The sequence below is a fragment of the Tachyglossus aculeatus genome, chromosome 3 (genome assembly GCF_015852505.1).
Source record: "Tachyglossus aculeatus isolate mTacAcu1 chromosome 3, mTacAcu1.pri, whole genome shotgun sequence".
NCBI classification, from domain to species: domain Eukaryota; kingdom Metazoa; phylum Chordata; class Mammalia; order Monotremata; family Tachyglossidae; genus Tachyglossus; species Tachyglossus aculeatus.
Window position 1 is genome coordinate 90,377,594 of NC_052068.1, and position 20,997 is coordinate 90,398,590.

Here is a 20,997-nt window from a genome sequence, read left to right on the forward strand (position 1 = left end):
ATCCTAAATCCTGTCCTCTTTTAAATGCTTTTCAATTTAACAGGGTTATTTGTTCCAGGATTCTTTCCAGGTAGAGGAGTTGAGCTGACAGACTGATCATTTCCGAGATGATCTTTTTAAAGAGATGTTTTCTTTCCACCCCTTTCTAGGCTGCAGAAATCACACGTCACTACTCTCCAAAAATATTACCTAATGACAATCAATTTCTTAAATATCTTAAACTGCAAGTCTTCGGGATCTGTGGATTTGAATAGAGCCAGCTAATTAAGCACTTTCTTTCACTATTTCTTCCCCTCCCAGCCTCCTGTTTGCCTAGTATCCAGAAGGGCATTTGGAACCAGAGTAAAGACTGACCTTAAACAAAAAAGATGAAAAGCCTTTACCATCAATTACTGGCTTTTCCTTCCCACCTTAAAAAAACAATGAACAATTGTTTACCTACCTCTTGTGGCTTAAAAAAAATGTTTCCCCACTTCTCATTTTATATCTCTTCTAGGTGGCAATTCATCCCGTGCCTTGATGTTTTCTAATTTTGCCTCAGTCCTCTTGGACTACTTGGCTCATTAGCACTCTCAATGTTCTGATTAAAATGTATTTAAAGTATTCTAATTAAAGAAAGGACCAAAATGGTTGGCTATTAAGCAGAGTGGTCTAGTGGATAAGGAATGGGCCTGGGAGACTGAAGGACCTGGGTTCTAATCCCAGCTCTGCCACTTGCCCTTGGGCAAGTCACTTCACTTCTCTGGGCCTCAGTTATCTCATCTGCAAAATAGGGATTAAGACTGTGAGCCCAATGTGGGACAGGGATTGTGTTCCAACTAATTAGCTTCTATCTACTCCAGTGCTTAGTACAGTGCCTGGCACATAGTAAGCATGTAATGAATACCATGAAAAAGACAATTAAAAAAAGATTGTTTCCAACTCTTAAACCAGTCAATAATCAGTAATACATTTCACAAAGAATGTCAAATTTCCTCCAATAATGGTGTTGTTTGTATTAACCACTGGAGTAGAGAAAAGATAACCGAGTCGGACATAGTTTTTTGGACCAAAGCTCCGGGTGGTGTGAATTGAGGACACTCCCATGGCTGAATTTTTTTTTGCTATGTCATCAGCTCACTCAGATGTAGCAAGCATCTGCCATATGATATGTGTTTCCAACGTGACATCAGCAAAAACAATCTGAACATGTTTTCTTGTTCGCTGTGCTTTAGATTTCAGAAGTTTACCAAATAACTACTATTTTGAACAAACCCTTCAATTCTGCTTATATATATTAGGGCCACGTTTGGCTCAAAAGTGAGCTCCCGTATTTAGTGTGGCAAACAACAAAAGGGGCAAAACTGTAAGGAGTTTGAAGTTGCAATTCTCATCCCAGCTCAGAGTTCCTACTCCAAAAATCAAATGGATAATACTGAATAAGTTAAATATTCTTAAAGTAGTCCTTTTCAGTCCTAGTGATGAAATATTAAGAATCATAGGGCCTTTGTCCCTATCATTATCATTGACTCCAAAAAAGTAACGTAAGTGAAAAAGGTTATACAAGTGGCAAGAAAGTTCACATACTTATTTTAATACCATTTCTCCACTAAGACCTGTATCAGTAAATGTTTTTTATGCTTGGCGTTCTCTCCATATTTCATCCAGATTGAACAGGCATGACTTTTCCCTGTTTTGTTACCTCTGGGAGCTACTACCGCTCCCAAACGCTTCAATAAATACCACTGACTGATTAATGGAATTCTGCACACAGTTTTTTAAAGTTCCTTCTTCGTTATAATATCAGCAAGCCTGAGAAATACAACTGATATCACTAGAAACCCTTGTTGTCAGTAATAAAGATTTAAAGAATAATTTTTCATTGAAAGTTTCAATTATTCCAGATGGGAGTCAACTGCAGTAAGTGTGAGGAGACTGTGGTGGGTACCTGCTAAACATGCCAAAGTGCATACTGAGCAATATAATAAATATTTTCGTTATCCAGCAAGGATCACTAATCAGCAGAACGGATCAAAAGCCAGGCTGATCTTGCAGGTATCATCAATGATATTTCTCGGGCATTGTGTGCAGAGCACTCTAAGCCCTCAGAGAGTACAATGTGACAGAGTTGGCAGACATGTACCCTGCCCACAGGGAACTTACGGTCTAATGGGAAAGACAGACATTAAATTATGTACGTACATAACTGTGGGGTGAATAAAGGGTACAAATCCAAGAGCAAGGTCAGTGCAGAAGGAAGAGGAACTAGGGGAAATGACGGCTTCGTCAGGGAAGGCCTCGTTCACTCAATCATATTTATTGAGTGCTTACTTTTGGAGGAGATGTGCCTGCAGTAAGGCTTTCAAGGTGGGGAGAGTGACGGACAGTTGGATATGAAAAGGGAGGGAGTTCCAAGCCAGAGGTAAGACGTGGGTGAGGGATCGGCAGCGAGATAGGCAAGCTCGAGGTACAGCTCGAGGAGATTCGGCATTAGCGGAGTGAGTGGGCTGGGGTGCAGGAGGAAAACTATGAGCTAAGACAAGAGAGGACAAGTTAACTGAGGGCTTTAAAGCCAAGAGTAAGGAGTTGCTGCTTGATGCAGAAGTGGCTAGGCAACCACTGGAGCTTCTTGAGCAAAGCGTGGACTGAAGGATTTTTTAGCAAAATGATCCAGGCAGCAGAGTGAAGTAGGAACTGGAGTAGGGAAGACATGGGAAGCAGGGAGGTCAGCAAGAAGGCCGATACATTAGTCGAGGCGATACCTGTTTCTTCAAAACGCGACATTTGAGAACATTAGTCGGCTCGTTGTGGGCAGGGACTGTCTCTATTACTGGATTGTACTTTCCCAAGCACTTACTACAGTGCTCTGCACACAGTAAGCGCTCAATAAACGTGACAATGAATGAAGTCACTGCGGAGTCCACGGCCACTCAATGCATGAGTCAAGTTCTTCCTCCCACACACTGATTTTCTTTTATTATTACCAGGCCCCTGTAGAGCTCTTTATGCATAGCGAGTGCTTAATGAATGTATTAATAATAATGAAAAGAACTTCAGCTAAATAAGTTGGCCTTCCATTACCTATCATGGCAAGTTTCGTATCACTCGAAGGGAACACGTCTACCAACTGTTGTGATGTCCTGTCCCAAGTGCTTAGCACAGTGTTCTGGAAAGTAAGCACTAAATCGATATCATTGATTGTGATCATCGGTCTCCAGGAGTGTAGACTGTAAGAGTCATATGAAAAGACTCGGTGCCATATTAGTTTCTGCCAAGCCAATAGTCTGATTCAAACACGACTATCAAAGTGTACCTGGAGGCATCAGGTGAGGGTTGCCCTCCTGGGGGATGTAAATGCCAAAGAGTTTATTATAAAAAAACCCCTTCCAACCTTGGCCTAATTTGTACCTGGTTTGTCAACTGGCAAACGACTTAGGTTTCTAAACTAGTGGTGAATGCAGGTTATTCAATAAGTTGATTCAGAAAACAGTAATTCAGCTGAAAAATATTAAATTTGTATTTTCAAAGGATCAATATTTTAAGCTTCCAAATGACATTGAGGCTGAATCATAAAGCAATATCACTTTTTTTAGAAGTAGAACATGTCATTTCGTCTTCTGCGGTATATAATAGAATTCTCATTAAAATTACAGAAGCAAAGCACTATGTAGGATACTGCCGTCTCACATTACCCAATTACTGAAGAATACCTTGTTAAATTTTAACATCGAGTCGACTGATGCTCCTTTCCACTACTCTCCCACCCCCAGAAAGAAAAGAGGGAGCATGTGTCAGACATGCCAAATATCAGCTTAGAATGGAAATTTACTGTTATGCAATCATTGATCAGATGAACAATCTGATTATACAGAAGTCGCTCACATAGCTGAACGACAAATTAGAGAGTGACCATCGATCCGGGGATTCACTCTTAGAACTTTTTAAAGCCTTCTGCTCTTTTAAAACAGAAATTCCATGTGCAATTAGGTTTGAATATCTTAGATTCATTCAATCAATCGTATTTATCACCCCCTTCGGGTACAGCGCCGTACCTGGTTTCTTCACAATGACCTGATGTCTTACAGGGGTGGTAAATCAAAGCCTCGGACACTGTGTCAAAGTACTAGATCGATGGCTGCTAGATGACGGTGGATGGCGAATCGGCGTGGTGGGCTACACAACACCGGGGCCCGGGAGAGGCTGTTTCTGAACAAATGTTTCGGCAGACGGTGGCTAGACTGAGGCAAACGCCACCCCGGGCATTGTGAAAAGTAGAAGCAGTAGCAGCAACAGGCTTTTCTTGCAAGGGACTCTTGACCGAGCACAAATCTCTTCAGCTCTACCCACACAAAGGATAATGACGATCCTCAGGAATGTGTTTTCAAACAGAAAAGCAGTGATAATGCTTAGAGGGTGGCACGCACGCTCACCTAAGGTTTCGGCCAGAGTGCCAATGTCCATACCACCGGCCTCCCCCTAGTGCTGCTGCTGCTTCTTGATTCAGGTTGCCACTGCCCTGACTGCCCGCAGGCGCTCATGGTCACCCTACCACTCGCCCCACCTCCACTTTTCCATAGCAGACACGCACAGAAGGTCCTGGGCTCGGGGAGCAGGTCGCCCGAGTGACGAGCCCAACTTCCAAAAGAGGAAGTTCTCGCTGGACTCCGCAGAGGAAGATGGGGCTGAGAAGCAGCCACCACTGCTACTTCTGGGTTTGGGTCTGTCTTCGCTCCAAACACCTCTACCCCAACACACATTAAGCGCTTAATAAATACAACTGAATGAATGAATGAATGAATGAAAAGTGAAAATGGGAAAAGAAGCAGAAAGACAGATCAAATGCCTGGGTCTCTCAGAAGCCATGCCCTGAATCCAAGTGCAGGAGCAGCAGCTGCTGCTGCTGCTGCTGATGGCATTTGTTAAGCGCTTACTATGTGCAAAGCACTGTTCTAAGCGCTGACACTCTCTGGCCTGGCATTACCCTTCCTTCATTCCCCTAGATGCCAAAAACCGGGCACCTTTTTCACTTTTTTGACACTTTTTTTATGGAATTTGTTAAGCGCTTATTGTGTGCCAGGCACTGTGCTAAGCACTGGGTTAAATACAGGGTTATGGTTGGACCTACTCGCTGTCCCACTTGGAGCTCACAGTATTTATCCCCACTTTACAGATGAGGGAACTGAGGCACAGAGAAGTGAAGTGAGTTGCCCAGGGGCACACGGCAGACAAATGGCAGAGCCGGGATTAGAACTCAGGTCCTTCCGACTCCCGGGCCTGAGCTCAATCCACTAGGCTGTGCCGCTTCCTGTGCTGCTACACTTCTTTTGGTTGATTAAGTAACAAGCACTTTTCACACCTTCAAAACCACTCAATTAATGGTACTGAGAGCTTACTGTTTGCAGAGTTCTGCACTAAGCACTTGGTAGGGTACAGGGTCCAGTACAGTAGAATTGGCAGACACAGTCCCTGCCCACAAGAGGCTTACAGTCCACACTGGAGAGAAATATTAAAATAAATTACGGCTATGCACGTAAGTGCTGTGGGGCTGAGAGGGGTGAATATCAAGTGCTTAAAGGGTACAGATCCAAGTGCAAGGATGATGCAAGAAGAAAGACGGGATAGGGGAGATGGGGACTCAGTCATCAGGGAAGGCCTCTTGAAGGTGGGGAGAGTGGTCTGTCATTTATGAAGGGGGTTCCAAGCCATGGGGGAAAAAACACATCTTCTGAGGTAAAAAGCTAGACTGATTTTGGACAAAAGTACTTTTTTATCTGTTTTTCTTAAATGAAGACTAGGGAGAAGTCGGAAAAGTACAGTATTAGACAAGCTGTCCAAGAACATTTTGAGTAAATGATCTCCATAAAAAGAAGCCTGTATGTGGGGCTTTAAATGTATTTTCTATCCTTTGCTGAGCACCCTGATTCATTTAACACTTCTATTTTTTCTTGTTTTCACGGAAATACGATCATAATTTGCAGGTAGAGGTCTCTTTTTACCTACAAATAGAAGGCATGTATAACTGGAAAACTCTGTAGATGTATGATGAGGCCAAAATCTATTTTTACAGCTTTTTACAGCTCTTGCAGTTTTCACTTTCAGTCAGCCACTAAATCCTGTCAGGCACTTCTCCCCAAGTTCCCTGATCCACCCCTTCCCTCTTTGTTCAAATGGCCAGCACCCTGGTCCAGCCACTTGTTACATTCTGACCAGATTATGGGATCCACAACCTCCCTGTTCTCTCCTCTCTGTCCTTACTTCACTTTGCTGCCTACGTCGTTTTTTTTTTAAAAACATTCTGCACACTACCCCTACTCCTCAAAAAGCCATCAATGGCTACTCATTCCTCACCACATCAAGCTGAAATTCAACCACTGACTTAGACGCGGTCCATCCGCTCTCCTTTCTACTTACCTGTTCTTCTCCCACTACAGCCCAGCTCAACACTTTTACTCCTCTCAAGTAAAGCTATGTTCTGCACCCTGGTCTCACCTCTCCCACTTCCAACTACTTGCCTTGCTTCCTGCCTTGAACTCCCACCCACTTCAAATTCACCAGACTACAGACCACTCTACCCATCTTTAAAGCACTTCTGAAATCTCACATCCTACAGGAGGCTTCCCCTGATTTCTTTTTCCTTCTCCCCCGGCCACAAATTACCAACAACCGCTTCAGCACTACAAACTTTTTCTTAAATGGTATTACTATGAGCCAGGCACTTAGCTAAGCACTGGGGTAGGTACAAACTAATCAAGTTGGACACGCTCCACATCCCACAGGGTCTCACAGTCTTAATCCTATTTTTAAGAAGAGGTAACAGGCACCGAGAAGTGACTCATCCAAGGTCACACAGCAGATACGTGGCAAAACTGGGAATAGCAGCCAGGTCCTCTGATTCCCAGGCCCACTCTCTTTCCACTAGGCCATGCTGCTTCTCAAAAGTACTTGGGAGAGTAAGACACAACCAAGTTGGTAGAAACTATTCCTGCTCACAACATTTCTACACATATCGACTTACAGACTCTATTATTTAAGCACTTACCCCTCCGAATACCTTTCTTTCCTTTTTTTTCCTCTTGTCTGTAATTTATTTTGTAACTAGACTGCTAGATTATAAGCCCCTGAGGGCAGGCTCATATCTTTTCCCACTCTTGTACTCTCCCAAACGCTTAGTGCAGTGCTCTGCACACAGGCAGTGCGCTAAGTCTATTGATAGACTACAAGGTTTCATTTTTCCTTTGGAAAAGAGCTCAGATTTAGAGAAGTCGAATTGGGCCTGTCCTGATGATAAAGCTGCAAAACCCAGCTTGTAAAAAAGTGTGGCTGGAAATGGGCTCAACTATTCATCAGCCCATGCAATCCAGGCAAAGGACCATTGGCAGTATTAGGACAAAAGAAGAATGAAAACAAGTTTACAAAACCTTCTCCAGCTATATCCAAAGGTAAATAGTTCATTTGGTTTTCAACTGTGATTAAGAGTCCCTTTTTTAAGTCAGGGCAATAAAACAGATTAATGATCCTGCAGTTTGCTCCACTAGTTCATTACACTCTACAGTTGAGTTGTTTAACATAAAAAAGCTGCAACAGCAAGATTTTAATTTGCAAATTAAATACTGACTAATCTGACTTTCAAGTGTGTATTTATCACAGGACATTAACACTTTACAACAGAAAAACGAAGTTATTTAATAAAAGGCAGGATTTACATTCAAATGCGATTCACAAGACAATCAACAAAACAAATTATAACCACTTTGCATTTTCTTAGAGGTTTAATAAATGAACACTAAACGTTTCTATTTTAAAGGTACAGTTATGTGCTATTTCAAAATAGATTAAGACCAAGATTTAAGTGATTCCTGTCCCATCCCTACCCAGACAGATTATGTTTACTGTGGCATTCTCATCGACTTCCTTCCACTTGTCTACAACAGTACCGTTCGCTGGGCTCCCTGCCTACCTGCCTCCAATTTCTCTGTGTGGGGGGGGGGGAGGGGGAGGAGGCTGCAGTGGTGTGCCTAACTGCCAACTCTTCAGTTTGAGTCTGGCCAGAGGTGAAAAAGGAGTCTGGTTTTGCGGGAAGAAAACAGATGGAGTTGGAAACGGTGGGTGGGCCTTGCCTAGTTAGAAAGACCCAGTTTGGGGCCCATTCAACCCTACTAAGAAACTCTTGGGATCTCACCAAGTCCTGCAAAATTCTAACTTTGTGCCGAGCACTACTAAGCACTGGGGTACAGACAAGATAATCACGTTGGACAGAGTCTCTGTCCCACATGAGGTTCACAGTCTAAGTAGGAGGGAGAACATGTATTTAATCCCCATTTTACAGATGGAAAAGTTAAATGTCTTGCCCAAGGTCACACAACTGGCAACTGGCAGGTCTGGGATTACAGCCCAGGTCTTCTGACTGACAGGCCCATGCTTTTTCCGCAAGGCCAATATAGTTTTAATTTTTTTTTGTATTTGGGGGAAGCACCAGTGAACTTTGCATTAATCTTATGTTATCCGGTAATGTACCTAACGTTCTTTCTTAATGCTCTACTTTAATGGAACTAAGAGAACTAACCAGGTCACAGCTATAGAAGGCTGGACTCCACTATGTCTTCATAGACTTCACTTTGGTATGCAGCTGGACTGTCTATTGCTACCCAACTGCTGATCTTCCAAAAGCTTTGCTGGAATTCTCAATTTGGGTTTCTACTTTTTGTGTGTCCAAACGTCATTGGATAATGCCCTGCCTTGGGTACCAGAAATTTGGTGACCGCAACAGGTTCTACGATGCCGATGGAAGTGTCAGGCTTGTTTTCAGTCCCAAATTGTGGGGTGACTGACGCAAATCCATCACCTTTACCTCTTCCTGACCTTGTACCTTGGGGAAATGTTCATCAGCACCAGCCCCTCCTGGAAAAATTGCCAAAGACTTCTGATGATGGTTGAGGGTTGTTTCGGTTTGACTTGTCCAAATCTTAGTAAGTCAGACTAAGCATCATACTCTTCCCCACCCTCCCCCAGAAGAGGGAAGGGGGATCTGGGGGAGAGAGGGCTGGAGGTGGAGGGGAAGAAGAGGACGCAATTGTGTCTGCTGTGGTTGAGATGGAGATATTTAGTTCTGGACTGCAGTTTGCTCCTGCTCCCGTGACCAGCTACAGAGGAACTGTGTGATAAAAACCACAGTACAGATCATCATCATTACTACAAAAATTCAAGCACATGTCCTGCAGGAGATAGGATATACCTTTCCCCTCTTAATCACTGCTGTCTAAACAATGCTCATACCGAATGATGTGACCAGAAAAGGTACACTTCATTTTTATGTGCAGTGTGCATACAATATTTAGGGTGTCACACCACTGCACCCCAATAGATGCAGCCTCACCTTCATCTGGGTCATCTTTAAACAAAAAGGACAATAACTCTAGAATAGTTTGAAGAGAATCCTGGGGATCAGATGCTTATTCTGATTCCAGCTCCCAAGTTCCTTACTGTAAACTCAAACACAAAGGCAAAGAGGAAATAAAACCATACTGGGCCTACTATACAGTGCTATTTTACCCCAATAGTGATGGTGAGTAATCAACTGGACGAACCATGGAATAGTCTAAGGGTTTGCAAGGGCCAGTGCCATCTTTCTACGGATTTCCAGTATCATCTTTCTAAAATGCCAATCCTATTTACTGAGCGACTGTGGGCAGAGCAGTGCACTGAACACGTGGGAGAGAACAAAAACAGTATGAGACATGATCCCTTCCCTCAAAGAGCTTGTAACGCATATCATGCCCCCCCAGCAAAATTTCCAATGGTTTCCACTGCTTTTTATGGAAAGCAAGAGCTTCTCCTGACTGGTTTTAAGGGTCTTCGTCAGTTGGCTCTCTTTAACGTCCTTACTTTTCTCCAGCTTTACCCCAGCTCATACATTTCATTCACTACTGACCAAGCAAATCCCCTAATCTTCCCTCACTCTTGACCTCCGACCATGGCTGAAATACCTCCTCTTAGCTTCACAAACTTCTGACCCTCTCTCTCCCCCTCCAAAGCCCTTCTGGAAAAGTCACCTCTGTGTGTGGCAGTCCGTAATTAATTTTCCCAATGTTATGGCCATACCAATCCCAGATGCCTCAGGGCTTTTATGTACTTTTCCATTTGTTATTGACTTATCTGTTTGTGTTTCTTATTCATCTCTATGCTCAATTTTCTTGGCTAGCCATTTGTTAATTCAGGTCTCCCCTTATTAGAAAACCCTCAAGGGCAGCAATTGCTTCTAATAAGCACTTAGTACAGTGCTTTGCACACAGTAACCACTCAATAAATACGATGGAATGAATAATATTTCTTCTGAATGGCCCCTAAGTGCCTCGTATAGTGCTCTATGTACAGAAAATACTGTTGATACTAAATAAATAAAACGGTTTGTCAAAAGCAAAGGCTTTCATTTATTCCTAGCTCAGATCCACCCGAGTTTTCTGCATGGACTCTTATGCCTCCAAAACATCTCCCTTTCTAAAATCTACAATCTCTCCTCATTACTCTTTGACAAGCCATGTCACTTTTGTGCAACCCCCAAGCAAAAGAAGCTCTGATGTCATTCGGGAAAACCTTTAATGGATTCTGAGGCAGAATCCTCTCAAATATGGATTTTTACACGTTTCCCAAAGCAGAAAATGCAACAGAAAATTACAATCTCTCCCCTCTGGAAACCTGATACGTTTTAGACAAAGTAGCTATTGAAATGGAATGGCATGTCCTATTATGAATTCAGTACTGCCAACCAAAGAAAAAACTTGCATTCCTTGTTGACTTTTGTTAGGCAACAACAGCTACTGCAAGCATTTGGCTTGTAAATACTATCTCCCAGAAGAAAACTATGGTTAAGGAGGGCTTTGTCCTGTCATTCCACATCATTTTAATGAAGTTTAATTACTTGCAGAAAGTGAGAACCTTCCTAAATGTCAGTGAAATGTAAACTGATTCAAAGTTTGTGGGTCTCTTACATTAAGAAATACTCACGAGGCTACTTAAAAATACCCTTTTACTACGTTACGGTGTGTAAACTAAGACCAACACCTTTAAAGGTAAAACTCGGAAGGATCGAGAACGGATAAGTAATTCTGAGGAAGGGACTGCAGTGGGTGGGGGGAGGTACTGAAGACAGGAATGTCAACAATTTTCAAGTAGGATGTAAGATCTAAGGGCAGGGATCATGTCCATTTACTCTATATACTTTTCCAAGCACTTAATACAGTGCCCGGCACTGCACTCAAGTGCTAGTGATTGAAATTAGCATCATTTGGAAAAAAAAAAAAGAGTGTGGAAGCCCTGTTTGTTATATAAAGTGTTTCTATATAAGGTAAGTCAAACTCAGCACAGGCCATAGTGGTGAACCGCAGCCTGAAGGACACATTGCTAGCTATTGTTTCACCTCCATTTTTATTATTGTCAATTATTATTTGTTGAGAGCTTATTATGTGCAGAACATTACAGTAGTGTAGTGTCAGAGAAAGGCACAAGGATATTGGTTCAGGTAGGGTCTCTAGCCCACAGGCAGCTCGCACTCTAAAAGGAGAGAACTAGCATTAATATGAAACAAGGCAAGGCACGGCCTCATACGCCCAACAAATATCACAATGAACTGCTGAAGAAGGAAGAGTTTTCCAGGGCCTGCCTCTTACTTAAGTCAAAGTCACAGCAGGCTTTCTGATGGTCTAACAGTTGGGCTGCGGTTTCAGCTTTTCTGTCTGACCTTCTCCAGCAGGTTGAAACTTCATCCCCAGTGATAACCCAGAGGATGGGGGGGGTGGGGGAGAGTGAAATTTAGGACATCCACATGCAGCCTCTCCCCTCTCCAGTCTATACTTCGCTCTCCTGCCCAGCTCATTAGTCTAAAACACCGTCTTGGGCACATCTCCCCACTCCGCACAAACCTCAAATGGTTGCCCGGAAACCCTGACTGCGGGTTTTAAGGCACACAGTCAGGTCTGCCTATTACTTATCTTTGTTCCTCTCCCATTACATCCCCGATGGCATGCTTCAAAAAGCAATCAATTAATAGTATGTATTGAGCATTTACTGTACGCAGGGCCTTGTTCTAAGCACATGAGAAAATATAATACAACAGAGTTGGCAGGTACGATCCCTGCTCACGAGGAGCTTACAAACCTCATGGGGAGTCTGAAAATTAAATAAATTACAGATAAGGGAAATAGTAAGGTACGAGGACATGAACCTAAGTGCTGCGGGGCTGAGGCAAGTATCAAAGTGCCGAGTGTGTAGGTGATGCCGAGGGGAGGACGTGTAGAGGAAATGAGGGCTTAGTCAGGGAAGGCCTCTTGGAGGAGATGTGATTTTAGGATCGTTTGGACAGTGAGGAGAGCCAGATATGAAGGGGGATGGAGTTTCAGGCTAGGAGGAGGATGTGGGCAAGGGGCTGGAGGGGGACAGATGAGACTGCGGTAGAGAGAGCGGGTCAACGTTAGAGGAGCAAAACTTCGTTCCTCTGAAGCCAACCTACTCTTGCTCACACCCTCCCCAAGACATCTTGTTCTCAGATCTTCTAAGTCCTTCTAAAATTACCTCACTCTGCCTCCTCTTCACCTTTCTCCAGCGACCTCTTGCTTAAGCCCTCCCCTGGGACATTTGGCAGAGGGTTCTTCTCTGATCTTCAAAGCCCTTCTAAAATCACACCTCCTACTGAAAAGCCCTCTCTGATTAAGCTCACCCCCCCACTTTACTGCCACTTCTGCATCACCTACACGCTCAAATACTTACTCCTCCCTCCCCTGCACCACTAATCTTTAAACTCCAACTGCTTCCCCCACCTCTAACTTTAGTGTCTCCCCCCATAAGATTGTAAGCGCCTTGAGGGCACAGATCAGGGCTACTAATTCTATTATATTCTCTCAAGCGTCTAGCACAGCAACCTGCACAAAGTGCTCAATACGATAGATTAATTTTCTTCCATGAATCATGCTCCACTGTGACTCTGCCATAAATGAAACCCTTTCCAAAACAAAATGTTTAAGATTTATAATCCTGTCACTTAACATGCCATTTTGTAATCAGAGGTTTCCTCGTTATTTTTGGCTGTTTATATTTGTGAGGGAAAAAAGACTACTTCTGAACTCTCTTCTGTGGTGCCTCTCTTCCCTCACTTTCCCCCTCCTCAACCCTTCCATCGCTTTGACTCCTGATTTCTCCACCTTCCCTAAACTGTGTTTGAAAAATGTTTTCCTGATGGATCACTTTAATCTTTAAAACAAAGAGAAACAGTGATCTCAAAAACACCAGAAAAATTTTAAATCACTGGAAAGCCCCCTAACCTGATCATTACTCTCACTCCAACACAGACCCTTTTTTGCATTTGCAGCTGAAGAATAGTTGGGGTTACCTATTCGCACACAGAGTATCCTTTTTTATTTATGGTATTTGTTAAGCACTACTACGTGCCGGGAACTGTACTAAGAGCTGGGGTAGATAAAAGCTAATCTGGTGGGACATAGTTCATGTCCCACATGGGGCTCATAGTTTTAATCCCCATTTTGCATATGAGGTAACTGAGGCACAGATTAGTGAAGCGACTTGTCCAAGGTCACAACCCAAGCAAATGGCAGAGCCTGGATGAGAATCCAGGCCCATGTTCTATCCACTAGGCCAGGTTGCTTCTCAATATTTTATTGAACAATGTCAATCTTCTAGGGATATAAACTTTGGCAATGGCCATGTTTCTCTCAGAGGGGAAAAAACAGAAAAATCCATTTTATTTCAACACTATATTTCTATTACAGATTAGCCATAAACTTTGCTTATCTAACACATCAAAAGCAAAACGTCTTCATGCTGATCCCACAATGAGTACATACAAATGACAGAGGTAATAGTTTTGTTTCGATACTGGTGTATCTGAATCATATATAAACTATTTCTAATTAGTACTTAACGATATCTTGCTTAAGAGCTGAGCAATTAGAACCCAGTAGGCCGAGAAAAGCAATGAAGTGTGGTAATTCTAATCCAGTGGTTTTTATCCCAGATAATCTGGGCTCCTAGTCTACATTTTCATTAGCACTGAACATCATATTTTGGTGGCCAAAGTGGGAAAGAATCACCTTTGGGGAGAGATGAAAGAAATTTGCATTCAGATTTCATTCAGTGATCCAATTTTGTCACCTACAGAATGCTAATAGAATGGGAAAAAACTTCCAACAATACATCCTCAAGATAAGTGGCACTTATGCAAAATGACAATTGAGGAGGTAAAGGCTATGCTTATTCATCAACAGGGTGTGTCAAGTTCAAAAAATGTGACTGGAACCTGGAACACAGACACCCTGAAGATCCAGCAGCCTTATAGATACCGTCTCAATAACTATCCGCAAAGATATACACCAATCTAAAAGTTTAAACTAGGGATAGTACTGCCCGTAATTTAAAAAAATCAGTTGCCCTACCAATGTTCTCTCACTGGTCTTCAACACAGATGCAACTGATTGGGGGAATTTTACACTCCCAAGTTTCCACATGAAACCAGTGACTGTCATAAGCATAATTAAGATCAAATTAAGCTTGAAATTTAAAATGGATGTTTTCTTTTCCAAAATCTGAGACTAACCACAAATACATTCAGATGAATAGGAAAAGAATCTACTCTAATTACTCACTTGAGCCAGAACTGCTTCTCTCAATAGCAGAGTACTATGTGGAAAGCTAGAAGACCCACCAGCCAAGGGCCTTGACTCCCTGAACCAAAACTGCTGGTACAGTAGACTTCATTCATTCATTCAACAGAATTTATTGAGCACTTACGGTGCGCACAGCAATGTACAAAGCGCTTGGGAGAGAACAAAACAATAAACAGACATTTCCTGCCCACAATGAGCTTACAGCCTAGTGGGGAGGACAGACAATATGACTAAATAAATGAAAAAAAAATTAATTACAGCTATGTACATTTATCCCATGTGATTTCATTATCTAAATCCAAGCTAACTCCGCCTGAAAATACCTATTACCTTACTAAAATATTGTAAAATCATCTTCACGATGTAATGAAAAAGATATCTGCAGGCCACTTCTGGGATAGTTTTCAACTTTTAAGACAACATTCTGAAAAGACGACACCTTAACAAATGGAAAAAACATTTCATAAAACCGAATAGTTACCACTGAAGTCCACTACTACTAGACTGCAAATATTATGAGTTATTGGTATAGAATTGTTGGAACTTGGGTAGCAGTCGAATAGTTCAGTGAACAGATCTCGGTTCCCTTTCTCAGGGGATGATAATAATAATAATGGCATTTGTTAAGTGCTGACTATGTGCCAAGCACTGTTCTAAGCACTAGAGTACATACAAGGCAATTAGGTTGGACACAATCCCTGTCCCACATGGGACTCACAGTTTGAACTGACATTTTACAGATGAGGGAACTGAGGCAAAGAGAGGTTAGGTGACTTGCCCAAGGTCGCAGAGCAGACAAGTGGCAGAGCCAGAATTAGAATCCTTGACCTCTGATTCCCGAGACCGTGTTCTTGCCACTAGGCCATGCTCCTTCTCTGCTGCTTCTGAGTTTGGAGGTCCAACCCCTTTAGATTCCTTTAGACTATGAGAAGAAATCTGAACTTCTTGACACCGACAAGCCTATAAAGCTGGTCTTAAAGCCTGAAGCTTCAGACCAAACATTAGACAGAAGTAACTGAGTAGAAGTCCAGAGAAACAAGCAGTGCCATTTTGTCTTCTGCTATTAAGATACCTATGTGATTCTGAGGAATCCCTCCAATACCATGAGTGTTTGGGGTCCAGGCAGCCCAGAGGGTAACGGACACCTGTGGCACTTTGACATATGTAGGGTAACACTCTGGATATCATACCTACACTGCAGCACAGTACCGTGAGGAAAGTGGATGAATCGTGCGAGGATGGGAGGCACCCGAGTCGGATCCAGATCTGCCTCTGCTGGGCTCTACCTGGGCGAGCTGGCGATTTGACGCCATCACCAAAGGTCAAGAGGTATGAAACGGACCTTCCTCCTCAAACTCTCAGTCACCTGCAAGCAGCCCTGGTGGTACCCATCCCAAAAAGCTCCCTGACCACCCCCCGTGAAGGCGTATTTTGAACTCGGGTGAGTTGGGACTCTTCGAAATGGTCTGTCAATCCACAGGCCCGACGGTCTAAGGATGCCTCTAGCATCCCCCCTTCCTGTTTACGGCTGGACTCGGGCTGGAAAAGTCACCTGGCCCAGGAGCAGAATGGCCTTGGATGACGCCGTTCCGGAGTGCGGGATCGAACCGGGACAGAGATCGGGGCAGAGAAATCTGGACCATGCAGGACTCCAAGAAAGGGGAAGGAGGTAGGCAGAGAAGACACAGGGTCAGCAGTGGCAGACAGCTGACTTTTGGGGCAATTTTTAAAAATCGGACTGCACTTCCATACCTACCGTACGATATTAAATTATATGAATTTTATGGTTGGGAGGGCACGGCAATTTTTCAAGTTTTTCTTAGGTATACTTTAGAATGGCTAAGCCTCCACCCATCAAGGATAAAGACTAGTTACCAGCTGAAAATTAGTAGCCCCAAAACTGTAAGCTCAATGCTAAATTCCCCCTATTGAGAAAAACATTAAGCTATATCCTAAAGGAAGGGTGTTCTAAGTTCTTAGCTCAAGTAACAGCTTTCATAAGACTGTTTTAATATTTAATTCAATGATACCGAGCTTGAATGTAAAGTATTTTGAATTGTAAGTTTACCAACTACTTCTTCATTCTAGACACATCAAGAGTTCTCTCCCCTATAGTCTGTTTCTATGGTTATGAGATTTTGCAGTGACTTTACAAAGCCTGTACCAGCCTACACGATAGCATTCCTGGCGGCATTTTGTAATTAAGGATGTAATTCTGCTCCCAGCCAGATTCCTTTTTTCACGCTCTTGTTACACGTCACATGAAACTTCTCCTTTTAAAATAAAATCCTACTTATCTGCACTAAACTGACTGATATTTCCCTTCCCTAACTTCTCTCCCTCCAGATTTTAAAGGTAATATATTCCATTAAGTTACACTGAAAGAGAAAATATTCACCTACGTGACTCTCGTTCCTTCATGGGGTTTTTTGTACGGATTTACAAGCCTCTGCATTTATTATATTATGAATTATTTATACTAACATCTGTCTCTAGACTGTAAGCTCACTGTGGGGAGGGAATGTGTCTGCCAATTCTGTTGTACTGGACTGGCCCAAGCACTCAGTGCAGTGCTCTGCACATAGTAAATGCTCAACAAATACCATTGATGATAAGGATGATATATAAAGTTTCACTTAACTTCCCAATCATCAGTGAAAATTGGTACCAGCTGATTTTCCAGATTATTAAAACACTGTCCATGCATGCCCCAAAACTTCATTCTCATCGCTGGCCTATAATGTGGAAGTTCCGTTCCCGGAACACCGAGCGCTCTGACCGACATGGCGCGCTTCGCCCACAGCTATTTCTTCTTCAGACACTGCATCGAGTTTGACCCAGAGAAAAGTGCATTACTAAATTCCCTAACAGCGTTCTATCCAAAACATGTAGTCAGAGAATGGATTTAGGGAAGAATGGAGTACTGCAGAATTACAAATCAAATAAGCCATTAGCTGAGAAACATATTCATGTGGCCAGTAGAGCCATGCTCACTCATCAGCAATGGCTTCACTTGCCACTAAGGCCCTCATTTGATATATTTTTAAACTTTACATTTAAATGCTACACTTGTAAATGCAAACTTGATTTTCCTGTTTACCCTCCCACACTCAAAAACTATGGTTTCCTTTCCTCTTTAGAGAATAGCAATAAATACAGCATTTATTAAGCCTTTACTTCATACTTACTCTAGCCTGGGAGCTCCTTGTGGGTAGAGAACATGTTGACCAATGCTGCCGCATTGTACTCTTCCATGCACTCAGTATGGCGCTCTGCAGACAGCAAGCGCTCACTAAATAGCACTGATTGATTGCTCGTTAGGTGCCGAGTCCGGGGGTCGATACAAGGTTAAGTGGTTGGACACAGTCCCTGTCCCAGTGGAATTAGCCATTTATCCTATCACCATTTTACAGGCGGGAAATTGAGATGCCAAGAGGCTAAGCGACTTGCCACAAACACAGCAGGCCAGTGGCAGAACTGGCCCTGGACTCACACCAGGGGTTTCTAACTCCCTCTTTCCATTAGGCCACGCTCCTTCCCCTAGGCGGAAGGTGAAAAAAGTTCAGAAACACCCTAACCCAAATAGTTGAAAGACTAAGGTAAAAATATTTGGTTTAAAATGTCACTGAACATCTAAGACTTGCAACTTTAATTACCATATTAATTTTTTAACATCATTATGCATTAAATGTTCTTCCAAAGCTTATAAAATGACTGCTGTTTTGAGATGCCCCTACCGGCTCTATCTCCATCCCCCTCCCCCCAACCCCACTTTTATCTTCAAGGAGTACAAACATGCTTTTGTCTGCAATTTTCCCCCCTTAAGTGAAGATAAAACTGTTTCAATAGGATAATAGAGCTGGAAAGAACTTGAAGAGGTCACCTGGCCCAGCCTTGGCCTTTTACGCATTGGACTCTTGATTAATCTAAAACTCTGAAAAATTCCATGTAACCTTGGACGTTCAGCTCTGAATCATTCCACGCTGATAATGTTTTGTGGCTAATCTGGGCCCTTTCTTTCTTCTCCTCCACTTCTTCCCTGCTCCTGCTTATGATTCCCTAGTCATTAACACCTCAACAGGGTGAGCTAAGGAAGGGAAAGGTGGTGAATTACAAATCGGGTATTGGTCTGGAGAAGAGGAATTTGAAGAGGTGATCTAAAATAAAGTTTGGGAATTTTGTTTATCCATTCTATTCCCGATCCTATCCTCATGGAAAATTGCCTATTTGGGAAGCATGTCTCTCACTAAGAACATGTAAATACTCTGCCTTAGTGCGAGTGACAGAATGCTAATGTTTGGCTCGAAGTCGTACTGATCCCCACCAAATGAAAAGTAACATGCTGAAAAAGCTCAGTAACTATCAGATAGCAGCGACATTCAGGTTGCTTTCTACCTCTCCTCAGTTGTTGAAATCCATTACCTATGGCTGGGGCCTTCAAGTCAGTGTCCAGATTCACTACATTATCTAGATTATAAACCAAAAACACACTAATCACAGAAGAAGGGACCACAAGAGGTCATCAGGTGCAACCTTCTGCCGCCAAGTAAATGAATGCCAAAGCGGTCCAGGGCAGAAGAAAGCGGAATATAGTATTTCACAGACCTTCGTGAGTGGAGACTGTCTTAATCCTCAAGTGGTTATGACATGGGAGGATGACAAATAGGATCTAAAAGCCGATCCAAAAATTCTTCCAAAAATTAAAATCAATCTGTTGATAACTTTGTGTTGAAATGATTCAGCCCCTACCTTCCTGTAGTGAATCACTTCCCCCTCACCACCATTTCTAATAAGCAACAAGATTAACTTTAGTCCATTTGGCCAACAAGATAGTGAAGGTTCAGCTGCCTCCATGACCTAAACAGACCAAAGGTCAGTTGTAGCCCCGTGTTACCTGGCCACCCTTGCGGAACTGGATGTTACCGAAGAGTCTGCTGTTTCCATGAGTGGAATCTCGCTCCCACTAATATTGGGGCTATAGGTGACACCGCATCATCCCAAATTAGACAAAATACCCTCTGCTGGAGAGGAAAAAACAACTCAATCGGTGAGGGGATGGCATCACCGGAAGATGGTGAGGGCCAGAATTCAGGGAATAACTCCTGGGGGAGGAGGCTTTGAAGGTAGGAAGGCTAGGGATTGGTGAAGAAGCTGTTGTACTTTGGGCACCAAAGCACTTAGGTATATACCCCTAATTTATTTTAATGGCTGTCTCCCCCTCTAGACTGTAAGTTCCTTGTGGGCAGGGAACGTGTCCACCAATTCTGTTTTATAGCACTCTCCCAAGTGCTTAGTACAGTGCTCTGCACATGGTTAGCTCTCAAATCGATTGATTCTAGCCAGGGGAAAAGTATGAGCAATCGATCAAAGAACTGAATGGGTCTATGCAATGGATCAGAGGAAAGACATGTGCTGCAGAGACTAAACCGTGTCTGATCCGATCAACCCAGAGCTACCCAATCAATTTTTTTATGCGCTTATGTGACAGGCACCGTACTTAGCACTGGCGTGGATACAAGATTATCGGACTGGACACAGGCCATGCCCACGTGAGGCTCCCAGCCTCGAACCCCATTTTACACATGAGGTACCAGGCAGAGAGAAATGAAATCACTTGCCCAAGGTCTCACAGCAGACAAGAGTCAGGGCCCATTCATCAACTTCAACAGCATTTATTGAACACTTGTGTGCACAGCACTGAACTAAGTGTGGAGGAGAGTACCCCAGCACTTAGTACAGTGCTTTGACACCTAGGGATCACTTAATATCATAATTACTATTACGGTTATATTAGGAGCAAGAACATGCACTAGATTACAGTGAGAATGCTGCAGATTTGTAAGCAAGCAGCCAGGGAGTTTTGTCTTAAGAAAGTAGCAGTAGGGAGACAAAGGGGGGGGAGGGGGGCTCAGAAAGGGAAATGATGCTCATGTTAAAATACAGGCAATTTACAATTGGAGGAAGGGAAACCAATACGATCTTTCCACGTAGAAGAGGTTGCTCCATTTGGGGAACACATAGTTCTCTTCACTTTGGGGGAAGTTGTTTCACTAATCCACCTTCCTCTGCCACAATCGGCAAGTCGACTGTTTCCAGCGTAACATGAAACTGAATCAATGGGCGGGCACCCAACCGCTTGTCTGAAACTGTTATCACGCCATACCCTTGGATTTAGAATTTCCCCTGATTTTTAACTGACCATTTATCCCGTAGACTGTAAGCTCGTTGAGGGCACGGAACGAGTCTACCAACTCTGCTAGACTGTAGTCTCCCAAGTGCTCTGCACACCATAAGTGCCCAATAAATACCATTGACTGATCGAACTAGTTTTTCCAAGTCAGTATGGACT

At 43.1% G+C, this 20,997-nt stretch overlaps 1 protein-coding gene across 1 annotated transcript in view; it reads right to left on the reverse strand.

Annotated features, from left to right (window-relative positions):
• UBE2R2 (ubiquitin conjugating enzyme E2 R2) overlaps positions 1 to 20,997 on the reverse strand; it is an 87,208-nt gene that overhangs the window by 46,364 nt on the left and 19,847 nt on the right. The window lies entirely within an intron of this gene.